The 24,590-nt window shown below is 37.8% G+C and overlaps 1 pseudogene; it reads left to right on the top strand.

Moving 5' to 3' along the window:
• Positions 1–615: 615 nt before the first annotated feature.
• LOC114218124 (ATP-dependent zinc metalloprotease YME1L1 pseudogene) lies at positions 616–2,997 on the top strand (annotated as a pseudogene).
• The last annotated feature ends 21,593 nt before the right edge of the window (positions 2,998–24,590 follow it).

The following is a 24,590-nucleotide window of genomic DNA, read 5'->3' as shown; positions in this document are numbered from 1 at the left end:
ATATCTCGGATTCCAAGCAATGGCATAATTATTGGTTCAAGTTGTAAATAACACTGGCGCTCTTATGAATTCAAGTTTCAATTTACTATCCAAAATCCAAATCATAGTAATAATGAGCACTGGTAAATTGTAACTGTTCTAATTGCAAATAACATGAGTCTAATTAAGTTCTGATTAAGATTCCAAAAACATAAAAATAAAAAAATAAAAAGTAAAAGGATGACAACTACTGGTGAACTTAATAACTAATATTTAAGGTAACACTGGTGTAGTTAGTATTGTATGCTCTAGTTTTTAGTTTAATATTCAGTTAGAATTCCAAATTCCAGAAATCTGCTGATAAACTTTGTTGTTTAAATTCTTCTTAACACTGGCCTCAACTCAAATTCAATGTAAAATCCCCAATTGAGGAATCCAAAAAATAAAAACGCAAAAAATAAATTCCCAGATCCAAGTGACACCCATAACAAGGACAGGTACACTTTCCTCCCAATACCAAATAACACTGCAATAATTATCAGTTCAAATTTCATTTAAAATTCCAATATATTGATTTTCTGTTTCTAGGAAGAGTAAGAGCAAAGGGGAGAGGGGAAGAGAAAAGGAAAGAAGGGCTCAGCACCTCCCCGCTGAGCCGTGGACAGAGGGGGCACTTTCGGCGGGCGGGTGAGGTCGCTGAGGGCCCGGAGATGTTTTCCCTGTCGAGTACGGTGCAGCCCCAGGTTACGGTTCCTCTGAGTCACCTCATCAATGCCTTCCATTCACCAAAAAACACATCTATTTCTGTCAGTGTGTCAGCTTCACAAAACCACCATCGAGATGTAGTTCCTGACCATGAGGCTACTGGCAATGAGCCTGTACTTAATTTAAGAGACCTTGGATTATCTGAATTAAAAATTGGACAGATCGATCAACTGGTAGACAGTTTACTTCCTGGATTTTGTAAAGGCAAGAGCATTTCTTCCCATTGGCATACATCTCATGTCTCTGCACAGTCCCTCTTTGAAAATAAATATGGTTACTTAGGTATGTTTAGTACTTTACGTTCCTCTTGCTTGTACAGACAACATTCAAGAACTCTTAAAAGTATTTGTTCAGATCTTCAGTGCTGGCCAGTTTTCATACAGTCTCGGGGTTTTAAAACTTTGAAATCAAGAACTCGACGTTTACAGTCCACCTCTGAAAGATCGACAGAGACGCAGCATATAACACCATCATTTGTAAAGGGGTTCCTTTTGCGGGACAGAGGATGAGATGTTGAGAGTTTGGACAAACTCATGAAAACCAAAAATATACCTGAAGCTCACCAAGATGCATTTAAAACTGGTTTTGCAGAGGGTTTTCTGAAAGCTCAAGCACTAACGCAAAAAACCAATGATTCTCTGAGACGAACTCGTCTGATTCTCTTCGTTCTGCTGCTATTTGGCACTTATGGACTCTTAAAAAATCCATTTTTATCTGTCCGCTTCCGGACAACAACGGGGCTTGATTCTGCAGTAGATCCTGTCCAGATGAAAAATGTCACCTTTGAACATGTTAAAGGAGTGGAGGAAGCTAAACAAGAATTACAGGAGGTTGTTGAATTCTTGAAAAATCCACAAAAATTTACTGTGCTTGGAGGTAAACTTCCAAAAGGAATACTTTTAGTTGGACCACCAGGGACAGGGAAGACACCTCTTGCTCAAGCTGTGGCTGGAGAAGAGGATGTTCCTTTTTATTATGCTTCTGGATCAGAATTTGATGAAATGTTTGTGGGTGTGGGAGCCAGCCATATCAGAAATCTATTTAGGGAAGCAAAAGCAAATGCTCCCTGTGTTATATTTATTGATGAATTAGATTCTGTCGGAGGGAAGCGAATTGAGTCTCCCACGCACCCATATTCAAGGCAGACTATAAATCAACTTCTTGCTGAAATGGATGGTTTTAAACCCAATGAAGGAGTTATCATAATAGGAGCCACAAACTTCCCAGAGGCATTAGATAATGCCTTAATACGTCCTGGTCGTTTTGATATGCAGGTTACAGTTCCAAGACCAGATGTAAAAGGTCGAACAGAAATTTTGAAATGGTATCTCAATAAAATAAAGTTTGATCAGTCTGTTGATCCAGAAATTATAGCTCGAGGTACTGTTGGCTTTTCTGGAGCAGAGTTGGAGAATCTTGTGAATCAGGCTGCATTAAAGGCAGCTGTTGATGGAAAAGAAATGGTTACCATGAAGGAACTAGAGTTTTCCAAAGATAAAATTCTAATGGGACCTGAACGTAGAAGCGTGGAAATTGATAACAAAAACAAAACCATCACAGCATATCATGAATCTGGTCATGTTATCATTGCATATTACACTAAAGATGCAATGCCTATCAACAAAGCTACAATCATGCCACGAGGGCCAACACTTGGACATGTGTCCCTGTCGCCTGAGAATGACAGATGGAATGAAACTAGAGCTCAGTTGCTTGCGCAGATGGATGTTAGTATGGGAGGAACAGTAGCTGAGGAGCTTATATTTGGAACTGACCATATCACAACAGGTGCTTCCAGTGATTTTGATAATGCAACTAAAATAGCAAAGCGGATGGTTACCAAATTTGGAATGAGTGAAAAGCTTGGAGTTATGACCTACAGTGATACTGGGAAACTGAGTCCAGAAACTCAATCTGCTATTGAACAAGAAATGAGAATCCTTTGAAGGGACTCATATGAACGGGCGAAACATATCTTGAAGACTCATGCAAAAGAGCATAAGAATCTAGCAGAAGCTTTACTAACCTATGAGACTTTGGATGCCAAAGAGATTCAAACTGTTCTTGAGGGAAAGAAATTGGAAGTGAGATGATAACTCTTAAGATGGATGCATTGCTGGTTTTACTGCAAGAATATATAAGCAGCATTTCAGTAGTCTCTTTTTGCAATGCTTTTCTCCCATTCTTGCCTTGGTGTCACTCAAGGGTGTGAAACACTTTGTCTCTCTTTTGTCATGTTTAATCTAATTTTGGTTATTCTCATGATGACACCTATTGCAAATTATCAACCCATGTAAATATGTTAAAGAAAATAAAGAACTATTAGGATTGGAAAAAAAATAAAATAAAAATAAAAAAATAAAATTCCAATATATGAACTTTTCCAGTAACAAGCAATCATTCCACTTATTCAAATTCCAAATAACACATGCACACGCATATATATACATACACTTATATAAAATGTATATATTCAAATTTCAGATAACATTAGTTAACTTGTTAGATCAAATTCAAAATAACAGCGGCTTACTAATTTTGATTAAAATGTACTAGTACATTCATTAGCTAAAATTAAAAAGGACTGTGCTCTATTTATTCAAATTCTAATTCAAATTTCCCAAATGAAAAAATAAAAACAAAAACACCAGTGCACATATTAGCTGAAATTCCAAATGACTTCATTTTCTTACTAGCTCTAATTCCAATAACAATTTTAAAAGTCAAATAAATTTAATAACCAGCAGGGCCAGACGCCAAGTGTTTCTTTAAATTCCGATTAACAATAGTACACATTTACTTGGAATTTAAACTCATATTCTAAAGTCGAATAACCCGAGATTTGTTGTTATTCACATTAATTACAAATGACTCTGCTCTCTTTAGTGACTCAATTATAATGTAAATTTTAAATACCAGGTAACAGACTGGAATTTCCCATGGAAATTTCCAGTTGAAGTTTCAAAATGCAAATAACGCCCATAGCAAGTACTCAAGACACTTATTAGCTCTAAGTGTAAAGCACGGGGATTCATTATTAGCTCAGATTTCAATTCAAATTTGATAATTCAAATAAATCCAAGAACACATATTTGTGCCCTTGCTGGCTCAGATTAAAATAACATTGATATACTTACTGATCTAAATTCCATTTGAATAAAAAGCAAATACTCCTTTCTAAATAACACTAGTGCATTCAGCAGCTGAATTCCAAATTAAAATTCAAAAATATAAATAAGACTGTAAGTAGGATCGTTACGTATATTAATTCCAATTCCAAATAACACTGCTTTACTTATTAGCTCATACTTCAAATAAAATTCCAATATTCAAATATCTCTTAAGAAGAACGGTCGCACTTATTAATTCAAATCCCAAATAACTCTGATGTGCTTATTCAAATTTTCAAATAACAATCAATTACCTAAAAATTCTAATCCCAAATAACACTGCTTTACTCATGAATTCAAATTATAAATCAACTTCTAAGATCCAAATAACTATGATTACAAATACTGGTACGCTTATGACTCAACATTCTATATAAAGTCGTTATTTTTATTTGTTCAAAATTTAAAAACTAAACACCTCCTAAAACAAGTACTGATAACACGGATTGTTCAAATTCCAAATTACAATGGTGTACTTACTGATTCAAATGAAAATACACATTCAAATTTCCAAGTAACACCATGTTCTTCTTTGATTAATCCCCCCCCAAAAAAAACCCACAAATGAACTTAATTACAATTTCAACTCAGACAGAAACTTGCTCCTAAGACAAACTCTCGTGCATTTAGCTCACATGGCAAATAACGCTAGTGTACTTGTTCAAATTCAAAAATCGAAATATCTCCTTGAAAGCAATGGTACCCTTAATAGTCTCACTGTCACACATATTTATCAATATATCCATTTACGTTTGAAAATACATATAATTCCATTAAGAGATACAGGTGTGTTTGTATGTGCATACACAAAACAACAATGGTGTTTTTATTTCAATATTCTCTCAAATTTCATTGTCTAAACAACTCTGAAAATGAACACGAGTGTACATATTAGTTTAAATGCCAAATCTACTGAATGTAAAAAAAATCTCAAAAATGTGCACTTATTGATATCTTGTGATATTATTGTATTAATAATTGTACTTACCAATTTGTACTCAGTTAAATTCCAAACTCCTAATAACTCCGAGAGTAAAATCTGAATAGAAAACTGCATCCAACTTTCACACAGGATTTTGTGGTATTACCTTTTCTTCATTTTTATTCTTAAAATGTGTTTATTGTTACCTGATTCAAGGGTATCCTGGTTTCATAGCAATAGAAAGAAAAGATGGGAAAAACGACTTAGAATATGAGCAATATATCGCACTAAGATTTTCCTCTAATATTTGTTTTTTAATGAAAAAAGTCATCTGTGTCAACTATGCTAAAGAAAAAAGGTTTTTTTTTCTTTTTTTACCCTATAGAAATCAAACAGTATTGCATTTGTGCTCAGTATTCATTATTGCACGGGAATAAGTACCAAATATTTTTACTAAAATCTTAATAAAGCTTTAGCATTCATAACCAAATAAATATCATCATTAATATTCAACATAATATATTAACTAAATACTAATCATGCAGTAAAATTATAGGGAAAAGCATGTTCCATTTATCTGCAAACATGTATAAGTGAAATATTATCATCAATGCTAAAACACAATGCTCAAAATGTTGAAATATGTGTACACATATGTAAAATAAACATTTCTGAGCGATTGAATGCATCCATGAGGAAAGTAGCAAAATGATAAATTTGCTTCAGAGAGTATTTCAGGAAAAGGTTTATATAGTAGCCATTCAAGAAAGTAAATACTACAATAAGTTTGCTAAGTTTGCTACAAAATTGGTGAGTGTAGCGTAAGGCAATAAGAAAGGTAACATTAGATTTATCTTTTGTACTTACCAGAGTTAATGTGCGTCTATGGAAAATGAAAATTACATATAGCCTATCAATTTTCTACGTGATAATTTTTGACACTATTGAGCTTGCTCTCAGATTCACAGGGGACAATAATGCAAACCTGATTATAGCTTACAGGTGGGTACACAGCACTCAGGTGGACTTTTTTTTTTAAATTTTTAATTGTTATGTTAATCACCATACATTACATCACTAGTTTTTGATGTAGTGCTCCATGATTCATTGTTTGTGCATAACACCCAGTGCTCTACGCAGAATGTCCCCTCTTTAATACCCGTCACCAGGCTAACCCATCCCCCCACCCTCCTCCCCTCTAGAACCCTCAGTTTGTTTTTCAGAGTCCATCGTCTCTCATGGTTCGTCTCCCCCTCCGACTTACTCCCCTTCATTCTTCCCCTCCTGCTATCTTCTTCTTCTTCTTTTTTCTTAACATATATTGCATTATTTGTTTCAGAAGTACAGATCTGTGATTCAACAGTCTTGTACAATTCACAGCGCTCACCGTAGCACATACCCTCCCCAATGTCTACCACCCAGCCACCCCATGCCTCCCACCCCCCCCACCACTCCAGCAACTCTCAGTTTGTTTCCTGAGATTAAGAATTCCTCGTATCAGTGAGGTCCTATGATACATGTCTTTCTCTGATTGACTTATTTCACTCAGCATAACACCCTCCAGTTCCAACCACGTCGTTGCAAATGGCAAGATTTCATTCCTTTTGATGGCTGCATAGTATTCCATTGTGTATATATACCACCTCTTCTTGATCCATTCATCTGTCGAGGGACATCTTGGCTCTTTTCACAGTTTGGCTATTGTGGGCATTGCTGCTATTAACATAGGGGTGCATGTACCTCTTCGGATCCCTACATTTGTATCTTTGGGGTAAATACCCAGTAGTGCAATTGCTGCATCGTAAGGTAGCTCTATTTTCAACTGTTTGAGGAACCTCCATACTGTTTTCCAGAGTGGCTGCACCAGCTTGCATTCCCACCGACAGTGTAGGAGGGTTCCCCTTTCTCCGCAACCCGCCAACATCTGTCGTTTCCTGAGTTGTTAATTTTAGCCATTCTGACTGGTGTGAGGTGGTATCTCATTGAGGTTATGATTTGGATTTCCCTGATACCGAGCTCTTTAGTGCTCCAGCATGACTTTCAAAGGGCGCACCGTGATCTTCTCCCCCCCCCCCAATTTCAATTTTCTTAACACGGACATATTGCTAATCTCCTTCACACAGTAGCTCATTTTGACTTCATCAGAATGAGAAACCACTGGGGGAAAAGTACCACAGTAATGTTCTACAAATAACTATCCCTTAAAAATGAAATGACTGTTTATAACATGGTCATCATTACTTCTGACACTTTTCTTAATAATGATAACATATTGCATATTCTTAAAGAAAAATGGCGACCTTGTGAAACACAGGTTGGATTATTTCAGGGAGTGGCGGAGGGTTAGGAATAGCTGGGGCGTTTGGTGTGATGTAAGAATATTCTTTCTTCTAAGTGTAATGCTCTCCTCCATTCTGCTGCTATGAAGCTGGGTGAGCTTAGGCAGGGAGGCAAAGTCTCCCTGAGCTCCCAATTTCTTAACTGGGATATGGAATAACCCACTCATCCAATCTCCTAAACTTGTGATGATTAAATGAACATACACACAAGAAATCAGTTAAGTGACAGCACAAGAAATAAAAGCTACCTCAATGTTAACAAAAACACTGTATATACATTACCATGTTTACGTGTCTTTTATTTCCTATGACAATGAGGTGCTTTATTAAGAAAATGTTGTTTTTCAATCACTAAATTCTACACCTGAAACTCACATTGGACTCTATGTTAACTAGCTGGAATTTAAATGAAAACTTGGAAAAAAATGTTCTTCTGCATTGTTTTATTACAATAAATAATGATACCTCTTCGATGGAAACAACATACATATAGTTACTATGCATAATTCTTTAATAATTAAAAGTGATTTAATTATTAAATATTTAATTATTAAATAATGTCAGCAAGATGATAAATACAACACAATGCATATTTATGTTTTAAAGTATTATTTAATGAACACATTTTGGGAAACGTATTTCTTAGGGATAAGAAACGTATTTCTTAATGCAAAGCAACAAAAAACAATGCGTTTGGCAGCAAGAATTTTATTTCTGCTAAAAGGAAGTACAAAACACCAAAAATGTATGTGAAAAGATGAGGATTAGCTGTAAGTAGAGTATTTTATGACATAACAAATCATAGTCGGAGTTCCTATTTCTACCACGTACAGCAGCGAAAGATAACTTTTCCCCTTTAACTTTGTAGGATTCATTATCATACTTGGCAAAACACCTTAGAGCTGTTGTCATCCCACAGAACATATTTTAACTCGTGCAACCATCACTGAAAACCCACATCACACCTTTCGCTCCTAATTCAAGGCAAAAGGGCTCTTGTGACCTTTAAGCCTGACATCGTTTTTCCACAACATTCGATAAACTGCGTCCCCTTCCTTGAATCAGTTAACGGACACCCATTCGTTTCAATGGGCAGAAGGGGGAAACATTCTTGCAAGGAAGAAATACATACCAGTATGTGTTTAAGCCCACGATGCAACACTGTTCAGTATAGGCTCTACGTCACCCAGTAGGCTTCTGGGACCCGATCCCACGTTAATTGCTCTTATCACACAATTGTTCTTATCACATCACATAATGATAAAGTGTGTGGGAGAAAACTTTTGCAAGTGTTGGGAATATTCATGGCACAGATTGTGGTAATGGTTTCACGGGGATAGACTTGCCACCCAACCCATCAATTTGTACACACCAGGTAGAGCTTTTTGTCTGTCACTCACAGCCCAATAAAGTGATTTCAAAAATACTAAAAAAAAATGAGATATCTGGGTGGCTCAGTCAGTTAAGCATCTGCCCTCGGCTCAGGGGATGGTCTCAGGGTCCTGGGATGGAGCCCCTCATTGGGCTCTCTGCTCAGCGAGGGGTCTGCTTCTCCCTCTCCCTCTGCTGCTCTCTGTCAAATAAATAAATAAGATCTTTAAAAAAAATACTAAAATGTAAAACAGATGTGTTTTAAACAAAGAAAAACCTCTCAATAATTTCTAATATTTTTTTCCTTCATTCCTTAATTCCCCAAGCTTTCTTGTATGTACCTAAAAAAGGATATTGGTAAAAATATACGGTATACATAAAGAAAAAAACCTCCAGTAAAACATGAAAAAGTAATATTTTTCATACGATTTGGGTAATGTACATACTACCCATGCATGCATACACAAAATATGTACAGGTCTTACTTATATTTGGTATGTTCTACCAAGAAAACTTTACCCAAATATAATTGTAAAATTAAAATATCTCTGTACAGAATTTAAAATTCAATTTGATTTGAAATACAAGTGCTATTTCTTCCAAGTCAGCTCATGAGTTAGAGTGTTTTGAGTGGTTGCTTTGGGCTAACCTTTAAAATCCAATTAAAAAAAAATAACCCAAATCTTAGGTTTGGCAGTTCTCTGACGAATAAGGAAAAAAATTAAAATAATCCTAAATAAAGTTGAGAAGTTTTGGCATCTAACTTCAAACTCAATCACTGATACTCGAAAAAACAACAGAATCTAGAGGGTAGTTTCATTTATATAAATTTGTAACGTGTTTAAAAGGTTCCCAAGTGCTTCCTTTTAATTCTGTAATAATACAGGCTCATATTTTATGTAATTACTTAGAGTTAATGCATTTATATTTATAAGCAAATTAAGCTAATATAAAATCAAAGTACAACTAATATTCACTACAAATACTACTACAAAGTACAACTAATTTTTATTAAGTGCTCACTTAATAAAAATAGTTGACCTGAAGGTTTATGAAATGATCAGGAGCATTTGTGAGTGAGCACCTGTAGAAACCTCATTTTCCTAAGACGTGGGACAGTGATTCCAAGCAGATCCATAATCTGAATGATTTTTTTATAGGATGCCTGTGCACCTACCTTACCCCTCCTTTTTTATGCCCTGGGTGCTGTCACTCACTGGATTAGCAGAATCGAGGGAAGCCATCTATCACACTATAGCACTTGCTTTTTCCCTAGCAACTAGGCAATGCCTGGAACTCAGTAGAACCTCTATAAGTGTTCTCTTAAAATGTCTGTCCTGCTTTCTCACACATCATCCTCACAATACAAAAGCTTTATTAAACCACCCGGTAAGCAGTCAGGTTTGGGCAATACTCTTAAAAAAAAGAGAGAGAGAGAGAGACAGAAACAAAGTTTTGTAGAAGTATTGAAAGCCAAATTGTAATGGTTATGTATATTTTATTGCTTGATAAAAATCAATATAATATATTTAAACATAAAAGCCCTCTTTCTCTTCAGTCGGCCTTTGGATCATGGGTGTTCTGCATCCCAGGATTCAGAGATCACAGATCTTTATTGCATTAGGGCTGACTCACACAGGAGAATTCACTTGAATGGTACGTAGATTAATATTCAGGTTCTTTGTAGCCCAATATCCACTTCTCCTTCTGTATCATAATCATTGGCTTTCTTACTGTAAGAGCTATAAAAAACCAATGCTCTTATTGGAGACATTCATTTAATCGATGTATCTATCATCTATCCACGTCTATTCTATTACATCTATCTGTCTGCCTATCATTTATTTATCAACATTTGCTGGCTACTCTTGCTGGAGAAAAGTGTGTTTGTCCCAAATCATCCACCCACATGAGCAAGTGGTGTTAGAACTTACTTTGAAATCATCCCAAATGCACTACTGTTTTGGGCTTGGGGGTCAGGTTCCTGGTACTCTTGGTGACACTCTATTCTTCCGCTTCAACGTCCGTACCCAGTAGGACAGTTGGGTGTTCATTTTTCACCTGTTCTTTGCCATCTTGCATAGAGTCGCTAGATGGATAGCAGCCCACATCTCAGTGACGTATTTCTGTCTTCCCTTATCCCTCCACTTTCCCCCACACTTGTTCAATCTTTTTCAGAATCTATTTGTTCTCTGGCCCAACACTCAGAGTCTAACTGCCCAGCACGTTAGAATGGTTTCACAGAACACCTCAAGCAATTAAAATGGGTATTGACTTCTTTATAAGACTTCACTTTCCTTTACATAGCACAGAGCTGCTTTCGAGGAAAATTAGAGCAAGGTCTAATAATAAGTATATATGAGTTAGGGGAAAATAATCCAAGTTTTTCATATCATATTATTAAACACACCTAAAAATACCAGCTTGCTCTCTTAAGAACATGTAACCTGAGACATGGAAGGAGCTCCTGGGGACAAGCTGCATATCTTCGTCCAGAGACAGGTAAGCTTTGATGCGTTATAAATTCATCCCAGTTAGGAAGCGCCTGGGTGGCTCAGTTTGTGAAGCATCCGAGTCTTGGTTTCGGCTCAGGTCACAATCTCAGGGTCGTGGAATGGAGCCCTGTGTTGGGCTCTGTGCTCAGTAGGGAGTCTGCTTGAGATTCTCTCCCCTCCCCCTGCTGTCCCTTCCCCCACTCATGTGCTCTCTCTATAATAAATAAATATATCTGAAAAATCAATCCATCCCATCAGTACAAACCCTCTTGAAACTACAACTTTGTCTGGGAGCTACCAGGTTGCCATTCAAAGCCCAGAATTAAAGTTGGTACAGTGAGCACCATTTGGAGGTTTGGCGATGGGTAACATTTTTGCTGGACAGCTCATAATTTAGGTCAGAAGGAGGCCATTTATATAAAACCTGTAAGGGCTGCAGAGCAGAGATTGGGCGGACCGCAGAGTGGGGACGCGTGCTTCTGGTTGTCCATTTGCAACTCCCCCTTTCTTTCCTGAGAAGAAGCATAGAACATGTCACAGAACTCTGCTAATTGGTATGATTGCTTCCAGCGCTCTGATTCACGTCTGACTTTAAAAAGCTACATAGCGAAATAAGGAGAACTGAATTTGGTATTAAATTGTCAAGAATTGAAAAGCTTTCCAAACTCTCGCTGTTGTGAATGCAACATGTTTTATGAAACCTTCTTTCAGACAAATAATTTCACACATGGCCTCATATTTCGATTCGATGTCCTTGCAACAACAACAAAAAAGGTAAAAATAAAAACACCCTCCTGTCTTTAAAATACTTGAAGTGTACTGTCTTGGTTTGTGAAGGAAACGAAATGATGAATTCCTTGTACTGAAAAATGTATGGCACTTGGAGATACTTTGAGCACAGCAAACACAACTGAGAACCATTTGTTTGGAGGGATAATAGTTAGCTTCTGTTCAAAATACAGAGCTCATACCAGCACAGCCAAATAATGAAGTGCCTCTTCTTCATAATGCAGCTATGTATTTATTCAGCACATGGGTGATGAGGAAGGGTTTTGGTGGGAGAAACAAAATACGTGTGTGTGCGCACACACACGCACACACACACCCTCACATTGTTTTGTTTTACGTCCAACAGAAGGAGAGATTATAGTTTGCATGAGAGATGAAATCAGAAAGACTAAGACATTTTTAAGTGGGTCCCAAAGTAAAGGCATTTGATTTTAACTATACGTATTTGGAACAAAGGAGTTAATCCTTTGGGGGTTTTTTGTTTTGTTTTGTTTTGTTTTTGTACAGAATGAACCTACAATCCATTGTACACACCAGCACATCCGTGGAAGAGAAAGAGGGTGTATCACTTCTTATACAGAAATAACAGGTATAAGGCACAGTTGTTCCAGGTACACGGGACATACGGCTAGACAAGCTCTATGTCTTAATTCTCAACTGTAGGAAGACATCTTAAAAAAAAAAGATTTTATTTATTTATTTTAGAGAGAGAGGGAGAGCACACATGAGCAGGGCAGGGCAGAGGGATAGGGAGAGAAAGAATCTCAAACAGACTCCCCACTGAGTGTAGAGCCCGATGTAGGGCTCAATACCACAACCCTGAGATCATGACCATGGGATCATGACCCTGAGATCATGACCTGATCTGAAACCAAGAGCTGGACATCAACCAACTGAGCCATCCGTGAGAAAGACATCTTGAGGACAGAAGGTGCAGCATTCAGTCTGTATACAAGAATGATGTTTGAATGAATGAATGAAGGCAAAAATGAAGAGTGAAAAACAGCATGTCTCCATTATACAGTTTCAGAACACAGAGCTCGACATGGTTTCATGCAGAACATCAAACTCAACAGATACAACCCATATTCAGTTTGCAAATATATTTTCCTCATTCTATGCTCCATGGTTTTGTACCTTATATCTTTGTTCTGCGTACCCATAGTCCACTGCTGAGGAAGGTCAATACAAATGTACCCTTATTTGGCCCACACTTTGGAAATACCTGCATCAGGGATTACAGAGTTCTCTATCAAAAGACAGTCTTTTTTATGCCTTGGATTTTATGGCTCCTTCGTGTGACCAATGGGAATCTAGCTACCAAGTCTACTTGCTACTTCTCTGTAAGGGATCTGCCTTTCTCCTTGGATGGAGGAGGGCTTAATTCAGCTCAATGAACAACACTCACTTGTGCTTCTGAATTTCCATTCTGTTCCTACACTGCATGAAGCACCATTCCCCCTCTCACGTCCCATCACTTTGGAGTCCTGATGGGATCCAAGAGACCATAAGGAACAGTAGAGGCAGATGGTTTTGGCATCCTATGTCTGCAACACCCAAGCATGTCTTTACTTTGTCAACTGGTCATAGGTTTTTGTCTGTGAGGCCACGACCTGGGCATGTGAACAATTTCCTCCAGGACCTGCTTGATCCCAGCCTTGTTGATGCATTATTTTGGGCTCCTTCCCTCAGTGGGCTGGAGAACATCTTGTTTCTGATACATAGTTCGACACGTATGATTGTTGGACTGGGATGACAAGGGGCCTTGCTACTACCAGGACTTTGTACAAAACAAGCAGCTCTAATTCAAAATGAGATTTTGTAAAGATGGCATGGTGTTTCCCTACATAACCCTAAGATTTCGCTATCATCATCTATAGGGGCATTCTATAACCTCGTCAGCTCCATGACCTGCTACATATACTCCAAGCAATAATACATGTGCTTGGTGACAAAGCTTATAGGACAGTGGGGTTTGCAGATGAACCCAATGGAGAGCCCTTGCTCCTACGGTCACCACTCAAACCTAGCCGGCACATAGAGTGTGCATATGTATTTTGGCTCTTTTTTATTTCTAGGCAAAATGAAGAGTATGGTGTCTGGTCGTGGGTAACCAGACATTCCATAGAGGATTCAGACCCCTTTGTTTCATGGAGCTTCCTTCACAGATCAGATCCGAAAAAGGTAGGGGAAGCTTGATCTTTGTGGGGCCACCTTACAGAAATAGGGTCTGCAAGGCTGGACCTATGGCTTAGCAAGTGTTGGTTGGACAACTTGGGTTTAGCAAGAAAAGTGAGGATGTGTAGTTTGGGGAAAAGTTACTGTAAAAGGCCTAGTAAAGCAGATTTGGCATTTCAGGGGCTCACTTAGCACTTTCCAGAAGGTCTGACAGATAAAGTGGAAAATACACTTAAAAGTCAAAAACGTTTCCTCACATTGCAAACTAATCATTAGACCATACAAAAGGCATCTTCTTACACAAGTTTTGCATAAATAAGTTTCAAAATGGTATAAGTTGAAGTTCTGCTTTTTGAGAGATTTCTTCTCCATGCACAACATAGAAATCTAAATAGTTAGTGCCTTCAGTGTGAAAAAAAAAAATTTAAGGGTGCAGACCCAGGTCTTAAAATAAATCAGAGCCCTGCCTTACATGAAGTAATATAAAGGTGATAAAAGGAAATATCTTTGTTTTCTTTTGCTTCCATGACTGTTATGATTATATATAATGATTTTTTTAAGATTTTATTTTTAAGTCATCTCTACACCCAGTGTGGGGCTCGAACTCACAAACCTGAGATCAAGAATCGCATGCTCCACGGACCAAGCCAACCAGGTGCCCATCTAAAGATTTTTTATACTAAATTAACTCATTGGAAAGGTATAGATCCAATGCACAGCTGCTATGTCTAGCAATATATAAAGAGGAATATAGTTTGCATGATCTCAGATGATGCTCTATAATTTTGGGATGCGTGAGTGTGTGTCATGAAAACCTTCCTGCCCCTAGTACAAATCTCACAGGTTGTTGGCATATCAGAACCAGACGGCAAGACCAATTTTTAACCCTTTGTCGTTTTCCACTTTGTCCATACCTGATTTTCACAGTAATGCAGGGGAAATCATGTCTGCAGATGGGTTTCCTTTCCCTTCTATTTTTGATGTTGGTATCCATCTGTACTCTATCCCTGACCAAATGGTCCATTACAGCAACATGAAAATTGGACACTCTCAGGTGAGTTTCTGCTCATGAAGTTGACGGAAGAATAAAAGTATCAGTAATTATGTGGGCAACATATACTTTTAGCACGAATCGAAACTGAAAATTACAGCTTACCATCCAATTAATGAAAATCTAAATTAAAAACAGATGTTGAGAGTGATGCCTTCTAAATTTTGATCATTATCCAGTTGCTGTTATACACCTTCATTAGTCATGGCCTTTGGCATGTGAGCCGAAAACCTCCTTTCATGAAATTTTAAATTGAGATCTCCAGTGAAATGGAACCTGTAAGCCGCATGTTACCATCAGCCGAAAATGACCTTGTTTTTCTCATGGTTCACACAAATCTGTTTGTCACAGGGTTGTCCTGGCTGCTACAGTTGATGTTAGTGGTATTTTTTTCAAGCAGAGTAAACTCTCATTATGTAGTCACTTTGGGTAATATTTAATTAAAAATCACACTTAATTCAAATCATGTAAGGTATCTAAACCTTTAACATTAAGACAACAGGTGAGGTACGTATCAACGAGTTAATACATGTTTTTAGAAATGATTACTTTCTTATTTGTTGGTTGGCCAAATTGGCTTTTTGATTACTCTTATTTTTAAGATACTTTTAAAATGCTATATTTAGTATCATAGAGTAAGGCATTAAATAAAATGCATACATGAGGCAAATACCTGGTACTTAGATAACTCCAAATTTGGCCCATGCAGAGAGCAAAGGGTAGCTGTGTAGACAGCTCAAGGAATTAAAAGTTGCCTTGCTCTGAAAGACTCCCAACAACCAGCTTGGATGTTTTACTGAAAAAAAGGTAACTTTACGAAATAAATAGGGTGAGTCTGTCACCTACAGAGGATGTGTGCCAAAGTCTGGGGACCTTTTCAGATGTTACATCTGGAAAGGGGGGTTTGCCATTGGCAGTGAGTGGGTCAAGGCCAGGGATGCTGGTGAACGGCCTACCCGGCACCAATGATCCAACCGCAATGTCAGCAGAGCTGAGATTGCTTCCAATCTGCCTTGGCATGAAAGACCCCTCCTGCCAGTGCGTCTGTCTAATCCAGTGGTTCTCAACTGGTGGTTAAGAAACCCTCAGACAGAGACAGGACACTCCATGGAGACTGCTAGAGAAAGTGTAGTTTTATTTTCATTTATTTATTTATTTATTTAAAACCAGTGAATTAACATATAATGTATTAGTAGTTTCAGAGGTAGAGGTCAATGACTCGTCAGTTGCATATCACACCCAGTGCTTATTCCATCACGTGCCCTCCTTAATGCCCATCACCCAGTTACCCCGTCCCCCACCCACCTCCTAACCAGCAACCTTTGGTTTGTTTCCTAGAGTTAGTCTATGGTTTGACTCCCTCTCTGGTTTTGTCTTATTTTTTCTTCCCTTCCCCTATGTCCATCAGTTTTGTTTCTTAAATTCCACATAGGAGTAAAATCATGATATTTGTCTTTCTCTGACTGGTTTATTTAGCTTAGTATAATACCCTCTAGTCCCATCCACATCATTGCAAATGGCAAGATTCCATTCTTTTTGATGGCTGAGTAATATTCCATTGTCTGTATATACCACATCTTCTTTATCCACTCATCTGTCTGCACATCTGGGCTCTTTTAGAAACACAGTATCTATGTCTAATTCCTATCGTGAGACTGACCGTTTTCCAAAGTTACTGTATTCATTTCCTAGGGCTGCCAGAAACAGCACCATGACAGTTCACATCTTTAACCAATGCACCACAAGCTAGGTGGCTTCAACAAGAAAAATGGATTCTTTCCCAGTTGCAAAGGCCGGAAGTCCAAGATCAAGGTGTAGGCAGGGCCATGTACTCCCGTGAAGATGCTAGGGAAGAGTCTGATCCAGGCTTCTCTCCTGCCTTCTGGTAGTGCCCTGGCCTGTGGACACAGAAATCCAATCTTCCCACAGTAGACGTGAGTGTCTCTGTGTCCGAATTTTCCATGCGTATCAGGACACCGGGCAAATTGGATTAGTCCTCACCCTTGTCCAGTATGACCTCATTCATCTTAACTTAATGACATCTACAGTGACCCTATATCCGAATGGGGCCCCGTGCCCGACTGCACTGTTCCATCATGCATAGACAACAATTCCATCAATTAACCATTATTACTTCATGAATTTAAGAAAAACACTGATTTCAGAGTAACCATGATATTTCTAGGAGGAGCAGAGGTCCCAGTGATATTCTCAAATTTTACAACAAAAATGAGAGACTACGGCAGAGAGAAGCCAACCCCTCTGAGTAGACAGAATTTTTGTAACCTTTCTATTCTTGCCTACAGTTTTAATACTACTATCAACCTAAAATAAATATCTTCATTCCTACTCAATTATATTTTATTCCCAGAAAAGTACATGCCCCATATTCTTTTTTTTTTTTGCTAAACTTCTTTTAATATTTTCAAAAATCCCATAGTTTTCCCAAGAAACAAGTTTGAAAGGCTGACTAACCAAGGCAAAAAGAATAATTTTGTACCTGCAGATAGAGGAAAAAAATGCAAGAGGCTTCAGTTTCTTCCCCATGGGCTTGAGAGTAAGGGTTTGAGTTGACCTGATATATAGTCTTCTCCAGAGACCTAAAAGGAAATTAAATGTACACTTGTGAGTTTTGTATTTCAGAAAAAGGAAGAGGTAAACTACCCACCAAAGAGCAGATGTCCTTGTTGGATTTGGAGCAGAGTAGAATACAGCCACATGCTATAAGGAAACTCCCAAAGAACCGATGAAATTTGGAAAATTTGAAGAAAAATGTTGAGAAGTGCACTTTTATAGAATAAATTTCAATTTGCAAACTCTCGAAATGATTTAAAAACTAGAGTTCAAATCTATATTTGACATTGGCTCCTTTCTGCAAATGTATATCCATTTTCCTTTTAATAGACTTCTCCAATTGGTTGTCACGATGCCACTTAAAAGGGAACTCTTGTCCTGCCAAAGAGAAGATGTGGATGGAAGAATGGATGATATTTAAGCTCAAGAAAATAATGTATTTTCTCCATTTGTGAATTGTAATATCTTATTTCAATAAGAGCAGGAACCAGGTCGAGCTGTTGCTGGAAAACATTCAAAGTCAAGGAAGGACTTAAATGAATCTTCTTTGACCAACCCTGAGAGAAAATAAATATTTTTCTTAGATTTCCATTCACTCTGAATTTTTCCAGTGGTCTCTCCATTTTCTTTAACTTTTCATTTTGAAATAACTATAGCTTCAAATGCGATTGTAAAAAGAATGCAGAGAGATCCCTTGTAGCGTTTGCCTAAGTCCCCGCCCACCCCACCCTGTGGTAACATCTTGCAATTTCCCAACCAGGATATTGACATTTGCACTCAAGATAGAGAACATTCCCACCACCACATGGATTGCTCATGTTTTCCTTTTATAATCAACCCACTTCCCTCCCACCTTTCATCCCTGTCCCTTAACACTAGGCAGCCGCTAATTTGTTCTTCCGAGTTGTCTAGAATCCTATCAGTTCAATGGAATCACACAAAATGTAACTCTGGGAGATCTTTTCTTCACTCAGCCTAATCCCCTGGAGATTCCATAGTGTGGATGTGTCTAAAGTATCATAGTTTGCTCTTCCTCTAAAATAACTTTTAAAATATGCTTAAAGATTTTTAATACAGCATGGAATTTTATTTTTTTATTTTTTAATATAACATAGCATTTTAAAAACTATAGCATTTTATTTATTTATATTACAACTGTGGCCTATTTCTGCCCATAACAGTTCTTGTATATGCAAGTATATTAGGTGCATGAGTGTGTATACAATATAGTAATTTCCGTATATAATAATTTCGCAAAAGTTACCTCTTTTATACTACAAGATACAGAATGGGATCCCTTGCAGTTTTCAGGGTAGAGTAAGCCTAAAAACACCATATACAAAGGGATAACGCACTGGATATTTAAAATGATTTCTTGTGTTCAATGGTAATATAAGTTGTCATGTAGATAGTATAAATCCTCTTATGAAGACCTTGCTTAAATTATTTCTCTAAGTTTCTCTTTATTTGAGGATTCAATCTATAACTTACTTTTTATTGTAAATAACACTAGGGACTTTATATCATTAAAAGGAAGTAGTGATGATAACACAGCTAAAGGAATAAAACCTCTTAAGGAATAAGAGCTAAGAGTTCTCTGGGGCGCCTGGGTGGCTCAGTCAGTTAAATGTCTGCCTTCTGCTCAGGTCATGATCCCAGGGTCCTGGGATGGAGCCCTGCATTGGGCTCCCTGCTCAGTGGGGGAGTCTGTTTCTCCCTCTGCCCCTCACCCTGCTCTTCTGCTCTCTCTCACTCTCTCTCTCTCTCAAAAAAAAAAAAAAAAAAGAGTTAAGAGTTCTCAGTGTCCATAGATATCTCGATGTCACAGGATTTTTTTTTAAAATAGCTTTATAAATACTATGTGAACGAATCCTCATCACAGCTCTGAGGTGGGTATTGTTAATGATTGCTCCATGTTAGACATGGGAAAAGTAAGGCAAAGAGAAGGTGAGTAACTTGCTGAAATCCATAGGAAGTAGTGGTCCAGATTGCTGCACATTTAGGCTTGAGATTTTCAGCTCTGCATCCTGCTACCAAACCAATTAAATTAGAATCTTTGGGGGAAAGGGGTTCGCTGGTTGGACCTCCCAAAAGTATCATCACATCTCTGGCGTTTGGTATAAATAGCTATATTCTCGTGCTAGAGAAGGTGCAGATCTTGGAGCACTTTGTTTGAAATACAGAATTAGCCGAGACCTACTGAATCTGAACCTGCATTATAACAGGATCCCAGGTGATTCTGTGCTCAGCAGAACTCTCCAGAAACACTATTCTGTGTTACTATTCTTAAAGATCCATCACATTAGCTGACTTGCCTGTTCTTTCCAGCAGAAGAGTGGTTTTCCCCTGGAGTACTGAAAATGAATTGCCAGAAACATTGCCTCTTGCTGTTATGTCAGCATAAATCCTGGGGAAGAGCTGAGAGTGGAGACACAGGGAGAGACGGTATCTACATGCCCAGGAGAGAGGCCTCAGAGGACAGCAATCCTGCACACACCTGATCTCAGACTTCCAGCCTCCAGGACTGTGAGAGATAAATGTCTATTGTTTAAGCCCCCAAGTCTGCACTGTTCACGGTAACTCTAGCTGACTAATACAAGTCAAAACAAATCAAATCAAACAAAATTAATTTTTTTAAAGATTTATTTATTTATTTGAGAGAGCGAGAATGAGAGAGAGAGAGTACATGAGAGGGGGGAGGGTCAGAGGGAGAAGCAGACTCCCCACTCAGCAGGGAGCCCGATGCCCAGGACTCCGGGATCATGACCTGAGCCGAAGGCAGCCGCTTAGCCAACTGAGCCACCCAGGCGCCCACAAAATTAATTTTTTTTTAAAATTTGTTTCTTCTCACATTTTCTGTTTTTTTTTTTTTTTGGTAGCAGTCGTAAAGTGTCAGGTGACTTTAGAGTTACCAAGATTCTAAACAAATATGTTTACACATGAGAAATGATGTAGCATGATAGAAATACCACATATTAGGGGGAGAATGTGATGAGCTTATTAGATGCGCTTTTGCCTGGTTCCAGAAGGGAAAAGAAATAGCCTTATGACAGTCATACAGATGATAGAAAGTGAATCATTTTAAGTTCCACCAAGAGAGATTCAGATGCTATTTTCTTAACATAGAACCACGTTGTTAGGGATGGCTGCCATCTAAAACGACACTCATTAATTGTGCATGAGGTTACTGCTAGCACCTATTTCTAATTTATTTCCACAGAACACTAGATGCACATAAAATTCTAGGTTATAGGCCGTGTTTGAGAAAATGATCTAATATACCATTTTAACATTTTAATGCTTTCAGGTCATAAACAAGCTGTTTCGTTGTTTGCAAACATTACAATTGATTGCACATTCTTGTTTGAATAAATGACAGAACGTTTGGTATTAAAAAGCACAAGAGCAAACTATTATTTGCAATCTTATTAGGTAAGCCACATGGAGAAGGGGTAGGGATTTTGGTGGTGAGTACAAGTTTTATGCTGCGAAATGCTCATCTTTAGATATTTAACTGGAAAGAAATTTATGGGTATGTATTAATTAAAATGTCATTCGGCAGAACTATAGAATGATAACAAGAATATAAAGCCCACTCCCTCCAAATTTGTCAGTCACAGTGGAGAAGTTTTTAGAATGTTTATTTGGTCTCTATGTGTATTTGTGACCCCCCAAAATCACCTAGGAAAAAAATATATATATATAATCCAAACAAATCACCTAGACAGGGGAAATGATTTCATTTAATGGCATGGCTGTTCAGTCTCAAAATAATTTTCATGGAGACTCTAAATATTGATGAGTAGCGAGCATCCTCATGCCACCTGTGTGTCTGCTGGGTGTTATAAGCAGATTCTGGGTCTGCTTGACAATCTCTTTGCTTATGTGATCAGTGACTATGCTGGGGCCACTTGTGACATTCCCCCTGAGAAAAACTTGTTCCCAAACTATGGAGGTAATGAGGTCAAACTTTGTTCTTAAACTTCCTGAGACAAAAACAAGGAGTTCTTCCTCTAACCCAGTTAATGGGATAAGTAAGATTAAAAACAAATCTTTGCAAAGGCACATGTGGGATTAAGAGTTGACAGTGGGAAGTCAGACGGGACAAACTGTGATATGAGTATTATGGAAGCTGAGTCATGGCAGAGAGGGGCATGATATGTTAGCAGCAAGCGCATGTATCCTGTGTTTCATGGGACCCTATAAACCTTCAAAGCTCATGGCTGCAGCTCCCACAAATATTTCTCTTACATCACCATCATTGATGGCTCTTCCTTGAGGTAAGGGGTCGGAGACCCCTTGGGGAGGGCTTTCCAGGATGGGAAACGAGTGGTAAGTCCTCTCCATGTAGCATAATTCTACAGGAAAGCAATTATAATCAGGTCATTCTATGCAGCTTTCTGGTAAAAATACAAAAGTTACTCAAATTACAGAAAGTTGGTAACATGCGATTTGATCAAGTACAGATTCTCCCACGTATTCTCGAATTCAGTAGTGAAAATACCAATATTGAATTTATATATGCAAATGTGAACACAGAGAAGAGAGAGAGTAGATACGTTCCACTATTCGAGGTCCATCAACAGTATCATCTGATTCTTAGCTACTATGCAAGCAAGTCTTTATTGCTTGGGGGAGCGATATTTGGCAGGATATACAATGATTGGCATGACACTATCCTTATAGTTAATATGCTTTTTAAAAGATGACATTTCTGTGTTTCTATTCCACATATACTGAAGTGTCATATCTGATGGAAAATTGAGAAAGACTTAAATTATAATAGTTGGTCATAGGCATGCAATTTTAATTTACACCATTGTCAGAAATAATCAGTTCCCTATGGTCACGTTTCTTCTCTCTCCTCTCATCCACACATAATTTGGTTTGTCTTAATTTACTAATTTAAATTTAACCTAAGAAGCACAACTTGAATGTCTACTCTGTGTCCTCATGACAGCCACAAAACGCAGTGAAATGTCTACCTCTGTTTATAGCATTAAATTAATAACGATCATACCAGTTCAAGTTGTTTAGGATATTCAACCTAAAACATAGTTAGGATGTGTGTTTTGCATATCCAATAGTCGGTATGAATACTATTAAACACATCTTGCCCAGCTTTACTCTACAAGAAAGGTAAAGATCAAAGGGTCCAATGCATTTTATCGAGGCATAAATTTTGACAGTTTAGAATTTTAGTGTTTTGTGTGTGCAAAAAAATCAAATTGCATATTAGTATTTTTGGCTTCTACTCATTATATTGGCTCTTTACCTACAGTGTATTATGTCTTCTGCTCGTCCAGATGCATGACAGATATTAAATTTTAGATAATCAAAATTTGTACTAATTAAAAATAAATGTGATATATTCTGTCACAATTTTTTTCTCCAGCTTCACCAACTTTATCAAAACGATATTTACATAGGCACAGATTTGGAAAGGGCTTGGCAGAACCATCATATTATTAACATCCTGTTAGCTGATAGATAATGTGGGCCTTGTTGGCGATTATGCAAACATCAACCATTTCCCAGCAAAATAAAATTAAGCTGTGCTTTCTCTTTCCATAAATGAATTCAGAATTCTCTATCTATCTTCCACAAATGCAGTATTCCAAGATGAGGTGGCTTAAAAATCAAGTTAGATTGAACACCTATCATTCACCTAGTTTAGATGTGGATGTTAGGGATATTCTTTAAATACTAGACACAAAATAAGGCACAGGGTATCCAGTGAAAAACTTTGGGCTCTAACAGCACACACTGCAAGATCTTCAGTTTCTTATGAAACCTGAAACCGTGACAAAACAGTGAGGGTATGCTTGTTTCAAATCAACAAACCACACTCTCCCACTGGCTCTTGAGCAAAGCACCATCCAAGAGTGAAATTCTTTGCATTCTTTCAACAACTGAGGAAGGCTCCTTTCTTGTTTCCTGACCTCTCCCAAAAACATTCTTGCAATACACTTGATTTCTTCTCTTAGGCACCACTGACCAAACCTTGAAAAGCTAGCTTTTCTGCTAATATCATGAGCTTGATTTTAATTCTGGAATATATGGAAATTTTCTTTCCTGAATTCTTAGCCAAACAGCTTAACTGCCCACCACTTTTTCTCAGCCCATTCATGAATACTGATGAACATTTAAAAAATGATCACTGATTCAGAAAAAAAAATTCATCTATTAAACAGGTGTCTCACTAAGCAAATATGAAATGTGCCACAGGCAGTCGTGCTGTGGATGTCAACAGACAAAACCTTTCGGAAATCTTACACTTACAAGGATTACAGTAACAGCAGTAGGAAGCACATGAATGTGTATGGCAGTGTTATAAAGTGAGTCCAGGAATACAGGATTTCTCACAAGATGGGGGTCTTGAGGAAGGAAGTGGTAGGAAAAAGCTTTATGGTAGAAGTGAGCAGCCTAAGCTGGACTTTAGTATATCATGATAATTTCAGAAGCAAGAGGCAAGGTGAGGTTAATTTAGGTGAAGCAACCCCATGGGCTGACTTCATCATTTTTGTAGAGAACATAAAGGAAAACGATCTATAACACTGGATTATAAGGGAAATGGAAGGCTTTGCTCCTTGGGAGCCATGAAGGAGATTTTCACCAACCTACGGATCAGAGAAAGAACATTTAGTGTATCTTAGGCAATTATAATAAATTGAATTAGGTTTTATGGTGATAATAACTAAAAACTATTAAATTCTAAAGATGAAACAAACCCTGATATGTTTCATGTGTATCATTTCAGTACGGATTTCATTAAATAAAAAACAAAAGTCTGTGGGAGGAAGTACTTTTTTTCCTATTTGCCACAATTTTTAGTTCACTAGCCCAGAGCGTGCTGTTTTTCAAACCTGAGTCCTGTTCTTTCTGTTCTATATGTTCAAGATTCTCTGACAGGAGGGGAGGATGGGTTCAGCCACAAGAAACAATCTCTTGCAATAA

The sequence above is a fragment of the Eumetopias jubatus genome, unplaced genomic scaffold (assembly GCF_037043125.1).
Source record: "Eumetopias jubatus isolate StellerSeaLion01/CBP00866 unplaced genomic scaffold, mEumJub1_p1.0 scaffold_11, whole genome shotgun sequence".
Lineage (NCBI taxonomy): Eukaryota > Metazoa > Chordata > Mammalia > Carnivora > Otariidae > Eumetopias > Eumetopias jubatus.
The sequence above is the reverse complement of the archived record's forward strand: the minus strand, read 5'-3'. Positions and strand labels throughout refer to the sequence as shown.